The 12,160-nt window shown below is 35.0% G+C and overlaps 1 pseudogene; it reads right to left on the reverse strand.

Moving 5' to 3' along the window:
* Positions 1 to 539: 539 nt before the first annotated feature.
* On the reverse strand, positions 540 to 8,524 carry LOC127761914 (zinc finger BED domain-containing protein RICESLEEPER 3-like; annotated as a pseudogene).
* Between the last annotated feature and the right edge of the window lie 3,636 nt (positions 8,525 to 12,160).

The following is a 12,160-nucleotide window of genomic DNA, read 5'->3' on the forward strand; positions in this document are numbered from 1 at the left end:
AGGTAAACAACAAGTCATCAACTCATCATGGTGCCATCAGGGAAAAAAAAATAGGATCTGTTTTACACCGATTACCACAGGAAGCATAATACTGCAGCCAAGAATATTTCTTATCGTGTCAAAGAAAAAAAAACCTCACTTATATCCATATTACTGTGGCAAGAGGAAAATTGTACAGTTCACCCATCCAGAGAATGGAACACAGTAAATTAGGACATGACATATTGACATATACTCCCTCCATTCCAAAATATTTGACGCCTTTGACTTTTTTAAACATGATTAACCATTCATCTTATTAAAAACTTTTGTGAATATTATTCAAAAACTTGAGTAGTAGTAGTATATTTAACAATGAATCAAATGATAGGAAAATAATTAATAATTACTTAATTTTTTTGAATAAGGCAAACGGTTAAACATGTTTTAAAAAGTTAACGGCGTAAAATATTTGTGAACGGAGGGAGTATAATTGGTACATATACTATTCAGGTGACAAAAGAGCTGGTAATCAAGCTGCAGTACAGGCAGTAGCAGAGTCACACGTAGCGGCGAAGATGATTTGTGACCTCGGTCATCAGCTGAGGAGAAGGCATACTAGAAGATGGAATGGCTAGAAAATCCCTTGCGATCCTTGCTACCGTGGGATACCTGCGACGGTTGTCCTTCCACCACTTGAGAATATCGAAATCCTCTTGATCCACAGGGATGGTATCATCGTGGAGATAGTCTTTGAGTTCTCTTATGTGTTCCTGTGAATTCGTATTGCCCTGCTCTGTGAGTTGCAAAGTACTACCATCCCTTTGCAATGATGGATCCACATCCATTCGGTGGACATGGTTAGTATGCTCTGTATCATAGCTCTGAATATTGTAGTCTGTTTCAGTGAGTTTTGTGTTGTACTCCCTGAAGAGCTGACGAAATTCTTCTCCTACCTTAAAAACTAGATCTGTAGGGGAGGGAGCATTCTCACGAATGCTCTGAAAATTCTTGAGAAAGTTTTCAACGTAGACGAGCTTATATCTCCGGTCTAGAATAAGTGATATGCTTAGTAACAAATATGACTTTAACACAAAGCTGTCAAGTATTCTTATTACGTCCTTAACAGATTTTAGATCATTTTCATCCATGTAATGGAAACTTACTTTACCACTGGTATTTTGCATCATTCTTGAACCATTGTTGAGTCCGTGTACTAACGTGCCTCCCACTTGCAGCATCTATATGAGGACCAGATTTGCAGTCCTTGTAGTTTTTAGAGTTAATTGTCTCGTTGAGTTTCGATTTCATAATTTTTAGAAGTCCCATCAAACGTCTCCAATGTACTCCTCTACGTCCCGTCCGTTGCCTCATCTCTTTATTTGTCATTGGGATTTTCAAAATCGAACATAATTTTTATGTGTGTTGTTTTTCTTTCTAAAAGTACAGCCAAACTGTCAGCGGATTCGCCACTATACTCTTCTACGGCTGCCCGCTGCATCCCATCCTTATTATCATTGAGATTTTAAAAATCAAACATAATTATTGGTGTTTATTTTTTTTACTTTCTACAAGTCCCGCCAACTGTCATAACCGTACTGTTGAACGGCATGCACGTCGTCCCTCCTCTTAATCATCATTGTAATTCTATTTTTCAATAGTCTTTTTTTTTATTTGTGAAATGTATTCCTAGTTGAACTCTTATTTTTTCTTTTCTAATTTCCGGATTTAGTTTATTTTTTATTTTGACTTTTAGTTAATCTCGTATAATGTTCTATATGGACTAATCTTTTGATATTCCTTACTCGAACTCTCTTTTCGATTTTTCTAATTTCGTCTTTTATTATTTTTTTCATTTTAAAATTTAATTAAGCTTGTATTGGGTTCTTATGTGGACTCTTCTTTCAATATTATTTATTTTAATTCCAAATTTTAGTTATTTTAAAATTGCATTCCTACTTGAAATCTTCTTTTATTTTTTTCATTTCGTATTTTATTTAAATTTATTTTTATTTTAAAATTTCAGTAATGTATTAGTTCTTATATGGACTCTTCTTTCAATATTACTTATTTTAATTTCGAAGTTTAGTTATTTTAAAATTATATATCTACTTGAACTATCCTTTTATCTTTTTTATTTCAGATTTTATTTAATTTTCTTCTGAATTTTAATTAATCTTGTATTGGATCCTTACATGGACTCTTCTTTTAATATTGGTTACTTTTAATTCTGAATTTCGTAATTTGTATTTCTACTTGAACTCTTCTTTTCGTTTTCTCCGATTAATCTGGAAATTTCTAGCCCCCACAGCGAATGTGGAGTCTCGTTTCAAAGCTGTATTAATAATATAATAGATTTATGAAAAAATAAAAACACATAAAGTATTATTCATGTTTTATCATTTAATAACAACAAAAATACTAACCATACAAAATTTTCATACAATACAAACGGTTAAATGTTAGATATAAACTGTGTAAAATTGTAGTCTTTCTGGGACGGTGGGAGCATCAACAATAATAAAAGCTGCGAAAGGGCTTGTATCCTAGTGGTTACAAGAGCCTATGTAGCACGTGAGGTCCTGGGTTCTGACTCCCTATGGAAGCGAACTTTTCAGCATTTAACAGCGTTGTGTTTTCAGTGGTAGGTGACGTACCCGTCGACAGCGAGACGCCAGTGGTGACTTCGTCAATCTCAACGATTTGCCGGCCCAGTCTTCGAAGATGCTCATAGAGGTAGTGTTTGCGTGCGTGCATTCATAGGGGTAAGTGTGTGTGCGTTGTGAGTGTGTGCGTTGTGAGTGTATGCGTTGTACTGTGTAATTCTAAAAACAATAATAAAATTTAATAGTTGATATTTAATCAAATAATTAATATATGCTAATCAACTGTAGCGTTTTTCCTTGAAGTGATTAGATGTTTTGAATTTGCCCCATACGTGTCTGTATTCTTAACTATGGTAATTTTATTATTCTTGAGAAAGTATCAAAAGTTACAACGTTTTCTAGTATAAAACTTTATACCTACAGATACTAACTGTAGGTATTAAAATTTTAATATAAAACTAGGAAGATAGCCCGCGTATTCGCGTGGGCATGTAAAGTAGGATATGTTTGATTAACTTCTAAGATGGAATATCGACCATATGACACATTTCGTACTTGAAAAAATACAATTTCTTTATAAATTTTCTTCATCTACATTGCTCAGATAATTTTTTACATGATATTTGTAAGGTTTGAACTATATAATATTTAATTTATTACTATAAGCGATTATCAGTAATTCTTCATTTTCTAGAAAAAAACATGTCAATAAGTACGTAGGCGATATACATATTGTACGGCTCGCTTCCCTATTATATGTGATATACAATGTTTTTTCTAAAATAAATACCTAGTCAACATGAGTCCTAAATTTAAAGTTAATAGTAGCATATATAAGTTTTTATCCAATTATGTGTTTTATGTATGCAATAATATATTGAGAAACTCATAATGCCATGATATAGAATAGGTGGAAGGTCATTAACATCTAAGCACTTAAACATGGGCCGCGCGTTGCCGCCGACCGACCGCGCGCCACGCGCAGCCGTGCTCACTGGGAGAGATGGAGAGAGAGAAGGGAAGAGGGGAAAGAGGAGGTGAGAGAGTATATATGACTGGTGGGCCCACCATTAAAAAAGAAAATGTTGACCGGATTGTCATGCGTACGCCACGTAGGACAAAACTGCTCTGGATTGGGTCGAGGAGGGTAATTCTTAAAGTATTGAAAAGTCAGGGTGAGTGATGTCAGGTTTTTGTGTTTTGGAGGTTAATTCGGTCGACTACGATAGTTCGATGGCGTAATTCATACTTTTTCCTTTTTAAAAAATGATTGAATTGAAACCAATGATCTATTTGTTTTCTCAAAATTTCTAATATCCGATTAACACATGGCATGATAGGATTGTTCTAAAAGTATATCAATTGTTTTAAAATAATGGATACACCTATTTAAGTGAAAACTAATGGTCAGATGTTTTTTCCTATAATTTCTAATTTTTATTTTTAGTTAAGATGTAACACATGACGTCTTAAGTGCATTGCAGATGATATACAATGATTTAAGGTGATATAATACTTATTATTATATTTTATAATGTTCTGTTATTTTTGCTATTTAGGTACTTGTAAAGGATAGGTGTATATGTTAAAATGACAAATTTTTATTTTAATAGCATAAAATATGGGTAATACAGATCTTGAATTATATATTTAGTTATAAAAAACAAATTCAAGTAAACTAAAAGTGGGTCGGATATAACTTAAAAAATGTAATTATTTTGGTTTCTAATTATTTATCATTTTGATTAATCAGTTAAAATTTAGAAGACCAAAGAATTGAATGAGAGAGAGAGGAAGAGATAGTCGAAGGGGAGAGTACGTATGCATATAAATATAATAATTATTATCGGTTATAGTGTTTTAGCTGGTATTACTTTATTAACTAAAAATAAAATAAAAGCTTTAATGATTGATTAAAATCTATCTTTTTTACTCGTCTGTACCTACAATATATTCATAGTTGATATTAAAAATATGAACACTACAAATCATTTTTTTTAAGGAGTGCACTACAAATCTAATAATCTAACTATTATTTTGAGTTTTTATTGTGTTAGAATGGGGGTCTAATTTTTTTTATATTACCCAAAGTTATGTTCATTTTACTTATATTATATCTAGTATTTTTTATAAAGTTTTGTACGATGATAAAATATATATCTTTATTTTTTATAATTGTATAACTTCTTAAGTGGCACACAAAAGTCAAAAGATGTAGCCCTAATTAATGTTACATATTTCTTCTCAAAGTTGAATTAAAGTGGATATGAGTTTTTAAATATAAAATAATCAAAAGACATAAGCGGATCAAACATTAGTTTTATGATTTAGATGTTACATTTGCTTAATTGTTTAACATAGAATTTTTTGCTTTTCTAAAAGCGTGATAGTAGGAAAAGAAATAAGTAAAAAAGAGGGGGAGTAGACGTACGAAACGTACGTATGTACATGCCAAGATTCCCAGGTGGGCCCAAATATTAGAAGAAGATTTTCTTTATAGATAAATTTAATGGTTACAAGTAATGGGTCCACCAAATTTAATGAAAATCAATGTTAGATGTTTTGTTTTTTTAAAAAATAAAATTTAATTTATTAGAGTGCCACATGACGGCTTAGGAGCATTTATAGGATGCCACATAGCGGTTTAGGAGCATTTGTTGGAAGACTACTTATGTTTTTTCTTTTGTCTTTTTCTAGCCAATAGTTATATAATTCTCCCGTATACATACACAGAGTAATAAGGTATTAGGTTTTTAAATAAAATGCATTTAATCTAATGGTCTAAATAATTGGGTTCACCAATTTAAGTAAAAATTAACTATAATATTTGTTTAAATTTATAGTGATATATTTTATCTTTAAATAATAGAAAATTATATTTTAAAGGTCATAGATTTTTTTTTCAATGGTATTACGTACGCATATTTTTTGGCTTTGTTGTTTTTATATTTTTTCAATGGTACTATGTACTTATGTACTTATGTTGCTTTTGGCTTTATTTTTTTTAAGTAAGTCTGTGCGTAGGTCCTTTTTTTTCTTCGATGAACATTATGTCAGCTTGATGGTTTTTTTAGTCGTACGTACGTATTTAAGAGTAATTATGCTTTTGTTTTTTTTTCGGCCAACATTATGGTGTTCATTTCCTTTTATTAAAAAAATACATCTAATCTAATCTAATGGTATAAATTATCGGGTCCACCGATTTAAGTGAAAATTGACGGTGAGATTAGACATTGCCACCTGGCGGTTTAGGAGCGTTTGTAGAAGTGCTACGTGGCGGCTTGAGAACGTTTGTAGAAAGTTTAATGGACTTTTAGTATTTTTTTTATAGATAAATTTAATGGTTACAAATAATGGGTCCACCAAATTTAATGAAAATCAATGTTAGATGTTTTGCTTTTTTAATAAAATTCTTTAATTTATTAGCGTGCCACAAGGCGGCTTAGGAGCATTTATAGGATGCCACATAACGGCTTAGGAGCATTTGTAGCAAGACTACTTATATTTTTTCTTTTGTCTTTTTCTAGCCAATAGTTATATAATTCTCCCGTATACATACACAGAGCAATAAGGTATTAGGTTTTTAAATAAAATGCATCTAATCTAATGGTCTAAACAATTGGGTTCACCAATTTAAATAAAAATTAACTATAATATTTGTTTAAATTTATAGAGTGATATATTTTATCTTTAAATAATATAAATTTATATTTTAAAGGTCATAGATTTAGTAACAAATATGACTTCAACACAAAGCTGTCAAGTATGCTTATTGCGCTCTGAACAGATATTAGAACATTTTCATCCTTGTAACGATCACTTAGTTCACCACTGGAATTTTGCATCCTTCCTGAACCATCGTTGAAGCCGACTACTAACGTGTTTCTCACTTCCAGCATCTCTATGAGGACCAAATTTGAAGTAGGCAAGCTGGAGGCTGAAATTGTTTTGATGGCATGGTATATCCTTCCTAGCGTAGTGCGTAACACTTCAATAATCCATGTCTCATGGAATATGACTTTGCCTGCTAAGGCTCTAATTTTTGCTGGTCCAGAAGAGCATTCCTTGTGAATAATTTGTAGCGCATAATAATGTGCATACCATCACTTATTGTATGTCCAAGGGTGATCTAGCTGCAAGTGCGAAGAAATTTCTCTACGTTTCTTCTTCAAATTTTCATCTTCAGAGGCATCGAGGCAATCTTGTTCGTAACAATGGAATGGATACTGTAGAGTCGAAGCAATATCAGGTAAATCCCACCGTAAATTGGTAGCACAGAGCAGCTCATATTGGGTTGGATATAGATGCGGTACATCATTATAATCGTGCAATTTGTCTCCAACGTCTGTCATACCAAAATTTTCTATTAGAACGCCACTAAGCTTAGGCGAAAGGCCCCAATGAGATAAAATTTCCTCCATATACTCTTCTTCTCTCGGTCCCCAATGTATGACTGGAATGTCTATGAAGTAATCTTTGATATCCAATATCTCACTGATACCATAGATCTCGTTATTGTCCCCTTCAAATGCCTTAAGCACTCGTATGACTCTGCAATGGAAATTCCACTCTTCATCGATGAAGTGGGCAGCCAAATACGCGACTGTCCCCCAGGCAGTTGGGGTTTTTCCAGATGATAAGCTAACAAGCCCAGGCGTACGCCCAAGAGCATCCTTCAAGCTGCTCATTTCTCGGTCGAAGAGCTCATCGCACCTCTTCCGGACATCATCTTGCGATGGCATCTTAAAGTCAGGGCAGAGCATCCGAACAAATCTTGTGAACTCCACGTCGTCCACCATGGAGGAAGGGAACCCGTGCAGCGCGATCATCCTGATGAGCTGATCTTCAGCAGCAACAGCCGCTGCTGCTGTTTGCTGACCCGAATTGCCACAGCTCGGTTTCGAGAACGTGGATGCATTCTGCAAATTGTGAATCCCTGCTTGAGCATGCTGCCCGGAACGCCCAGACTTTGGATGTAACACCGGGCAGGTCTCCTTGTAGTGCCTGTTGAGACCGGAAATCCTGTTTGGCGATCGATCGCCCTGGCGATGGATCAGCGATCGATCCCCTTCCCCCTCCCTCCCTCCACCTGGTTTCCTTTCTTGGTACCACATTACTTTTCTATTTTAGTAAATTTATACACCTAAAGATTATACACCTCAAGTTTACACATCTAAAGTTTATACACCTAAAGTTTATAGACCTAAAGTTTGTAGATCTAAAGTTTATAAGTCAAAAGTTTATATACCCGTTTCAAATTTGAATTTGAATTATATCTGATTCAAATTTGAATTTGAATTCAAATATTTTTTATATATAGTATTTCTATACATCTAAAGTTTATACACCTAAAGTTTATAGATCCAAAGTTTACATACCCGATTTAAATTTGAATTATATCCGATTCAAATTTGAATTTAAATTCAAATATTTTCTATATATAGTATTTCTGTACATCTAAAGTTTATATACATAAAGTTTATAGACCTAAAGTTTATAAGTCAAAAGTTTATATACCTGATTCAAATTTAAATTTGAATTCAAATTTTTTTATATATAGTATTTCTGTACATAAATTTTTCTAACTTTTGTTTTTTAAAAAAATTTGTGTGGTGTACTGTAGTAAAGAGAAGAAGGGGAGGAGGAAGGGGGAGAAGAGGGAGAAGTATAGGGGGAGGCGGGGCAAACCGACCGCCCACCGATCGCCAATCGCCCATTAGCCTCCCCCAGTTGAGACGCGTGGTGCCATTCTTGTAGCAGAGCAACTCATTGCAGTGCCTGCACTCTGCCCTCTGCCCAGCCTTCTTCTCAAAGTGAGCCCAACACTCTGACCCCATGCCCACTGCACAACAGAGAGAACACTTTGATCCAAAAGACCATTTGATAATACGGTGCTACCGTAAATATTTAATAATAACGGATTAATTAAACTTAATAAATTCATCTCACAGTTTATAGATAAAATCTGTAATTTGTTTTGTTATTAGTCTATGTTTAATATTTAAAATATGTGTCCGTATACGTTAAAAAAAATTTGGAGAAGGAACTAAACGCGGCCATAAGTAAAAGAAGGAATCTCAAAAGATTCCCGGATGATTCAGTAAAAAAAGAAAAAAACTCAAAAGGTTAACATAGAACAGATGCATTTGTATAGATGCCTGAAAATATTTTGTTTCAAATTCTCCCCTTCCCAGCCGGGTTAGAGTTAGAGTTAAACCCACCTAAGAACAACAAGAAGAAATCCGCCAAAAACAAATCACAGTTTGCCGCTGCCTACACTACACACCTGCGGAGAAACAAATGGAGAGAGAGGGGAGCCGATCTCGATCTGGGAGAACTTACCGGATGAGAAGGTTGTTGATCGATGGAGGGATGCTCCCTGCCACTTTCCTGAGCCTCTCTCTCGATCGATCCGCCTGCTGCCTGCTGCTGTTGCTCGGCTGCTTCTTCTCCAACTTCGCCTAGTAGGAGTATATACGAAGAGAGCAAGACGGTCAAAATGGAAGGGACCCACCAAACCAGGAGCCTGGGCGGCCACAGCCCACAGCCCGAGCTTTGAGCCTGAGCCTGAGCCCGAGCTTTGTCCTGTGTCCACACTCTTGTTGACCAGCAAACGGCTCAACCGATGGGTTCATTAAGGGTTGGCAAAAAAAAAAAAAAAAAAAAAAAAAAAAAAACACTGCATGTCACATTGGATATACGGACACATTGGATATACGGACAGATAGGTCTTGTGTAGTTCGCGAAAAAAAAAATTATTGTCACATTAGACGTTTGACCGGATATCGAAACGGGTTTCGGACACGAATGAAAAAACTAATTTTATAACTCGTTTGGAAAACGCGAAACGAATTTATTAAGCTCAATTAATCCGTCATTAACACATGTTGGTTACTGTAGCACTTATGGCTAATCATGGACTAATTAGGCTCAAAAGATTCATCTCGCGATTTTCATGCAAACTGTGCAATTAGTTTTTTATTATCTATATTTAATGCTTCATGCATGTGCCCAAAGATTTGATGTGACGTTTTTGAGAAAATATTTTGGGAACTAAACAAGGCTATATTTAAAGTATTAAACATAGTCTAATAATAAAACAAATTACATATATTCCACCAGAAAACTGCGAGACGAATTTATTAAGCCTAATTAATCTATCGTTAACAAATATTTACTGAATCATGGCGTAATTAGGCTTAAAAGATTCATCTCGCAATTTATACGTAAACTACGTAATTAGTTTTTTTTCTACATTTAATACTTCGTATATGTGTCTAAATATAATATTCGATGTGAATATGTGAAAAATTTTATTTGGGAACTGCCCTAAGCAAGAACAGAAACGTGACCCACGCTGACCTGCCTGACCATCAAAACCACAGGTTTGGTAGGAGTATTAATTCACGGTAACGAGTAAAATCAGCTAGCACCGCAGCTATAAAAAGTTGAAGGAAACAAAAATCGGATTTGGTATAAAACTTTCATAAGTTTTTTTTCCTAAAAAAACTCATATTTGTAACCATCAAATCGTCTCGAGATTTGTGCATAAAAGAAAAAAATTACTATAAAGAAATTTTTACACATGTCACTAGCAAAAATCCTAGTGCTAGCTACTCAAACCATAGTTTGATGCAAGTTTTACATAAGTTATATGATAATTCTAGTATAGTTATAGCACGATTATAGTATAGTTACACTACAATTATATTTCAATTATATTATAGATACATCTGAAAGTTTCTAACTCAAACAACTTGCGGCAGTTTCTTAGATAAAAAAAATGCAAACAACAAATTGTCATTGCCCGGGTATGGACAATAATTCAACGGAAATCACTGCCTCGGGTGATCAAAACAATCTGCACACGTTGCAAACCGTAAGAAGAGGAACGAAGTAACGAACCACACTCTCCTCCTTTCCTCAGTCGCTCTCGTCTCGGGTGATTAAACTTAATTAAATTTAAAAATATACTGTTTATCCAGTTTTCTTTTTAAAATATTCCGGATGTAAACTTTTTTGTGAAAATATACCGTCGATCTCGAATAAACGTTGCGCGAAAATGATGGGAGTGTGCGGTATCGCGCGGTCTCGCGGAATGAAAGCGCGAGACCGGACTGGCACCGAACGGTCTCGCTCACTGAAGTAGCGATACCGGACTGCTAATCAATTAGTGATTAATTAATAATTAATTAATCACTAATTATTATTAGTTAATATTTAATTATTTACTTAATCACTAATTAAATGGAGCCGGTTGACACTGTCGCAGATTGTTTCAGCGACTTTCATTCCGCGAGACCGCGCGGTCTCGCCTGCGACGTCACGCCTCCATCATTTTGGCACAACGGTTGTACGAGATCGACGGTATATGTTCGCAAAAAAAATTTCATCCCAAATATTCCTGAAAAGTATATTTTGAAATTTAATGCGAAACTTTGTTTGAATAATTTAACCAGGATTTCGCTCAATTCTCTCATTGGAATCGCAATTAATTAATTAATTAGGGACAATTTTGTTTTTCTCCCATTTTAATCTCTACTATTGATTTTGCCCCTACTTTTTATAGGTTTTTGTTTTTACCCCCATCTTTTTTTAACCGAAAGATACTTTTGCCCCTGCTTTGGATGGAGGAGTTAATGGTGTTAAACATGACATTTATACTCTCTCCCATATCTATTCATTAATTGTGTTTTTGCCCCCATTATGCAATGGCTTTGGAAATTTATTTTTTAAATATGTTTAAAATTAAATGACAGATTTTGACATTACAATTTGGATAAAATTTGAATTTGACGAAATTTTGACAAAATTTCAGCAGCATTTTGATAGAAATTGAACACAAATTTTGACAAAATTTCAACAACATTTTACACAATCAAAGCCACCAAAAGCTCACGTCACAGGGCTGATGCCATCCGCATCCGAGCCCCCTGCTGTTCGGCGCCACCCAGCCACCTCAACGCCGCCGCCTAGCCCCCTCCACCCCACCGCCGCCTAGCGCAGCGCTGGGCTCGGATGCACCGGAAGGAGCGGCGCCTGGTCGATGCCGCCGCCCACTCGCTGCCGACTAGGGAGATCTAGGTCTCGGGTTTGAATCACGCGAGAGGAGAGGAGACAGAGTCTGTATGGCTCTTAACTCTTTCAGAGAGGTAAAAAGGGTAAATCACTAATTCGAAAAATCTTTATTTCCTGCCATAAACCTAGTCCCACTAACTTCCATCCAAACCAGGGCTAAACACCTCTTTCGGTTGAAAAAAGTGGAGGCAAAAACAAAAACCCAAAAAAGTAGGGACAAAATCACTATTAGAGATCAAGGTGGGGAAAAACGGAATTGTCCCAATTAACTAAGATCGAATTCATCTCCCAAAATGAAAGCTTTACATTCTTTTCCTAAACAAAAACTTCACATTAAACAAAAACTTCACATTACCCTAAGGCATAAGCAGATCATGGAGGCCCAGTTTTTCTATTTCTCATGTGTCACGCCCAGAAATTCACTAGTAATTTCCGAACTAATTTGTGCATGAAATCCTCGTCCAGGAATCAGAAGAGGTACACAAACTGACAATTTA

This window comes from Oryza glaberrima, chromosome 2 (genome assembly GCF_000147395.1).
Source record: "Oryza glaberrima chromosome 2, OglaRS2, whole genome shotgun sequence".
Taxonomy (NCBI): Eukaryota; Viridiplantae; Streptophyta; class Magnoliopsida; order Poales; family Poaceae; genus Oryza; species Oryza glaberrima.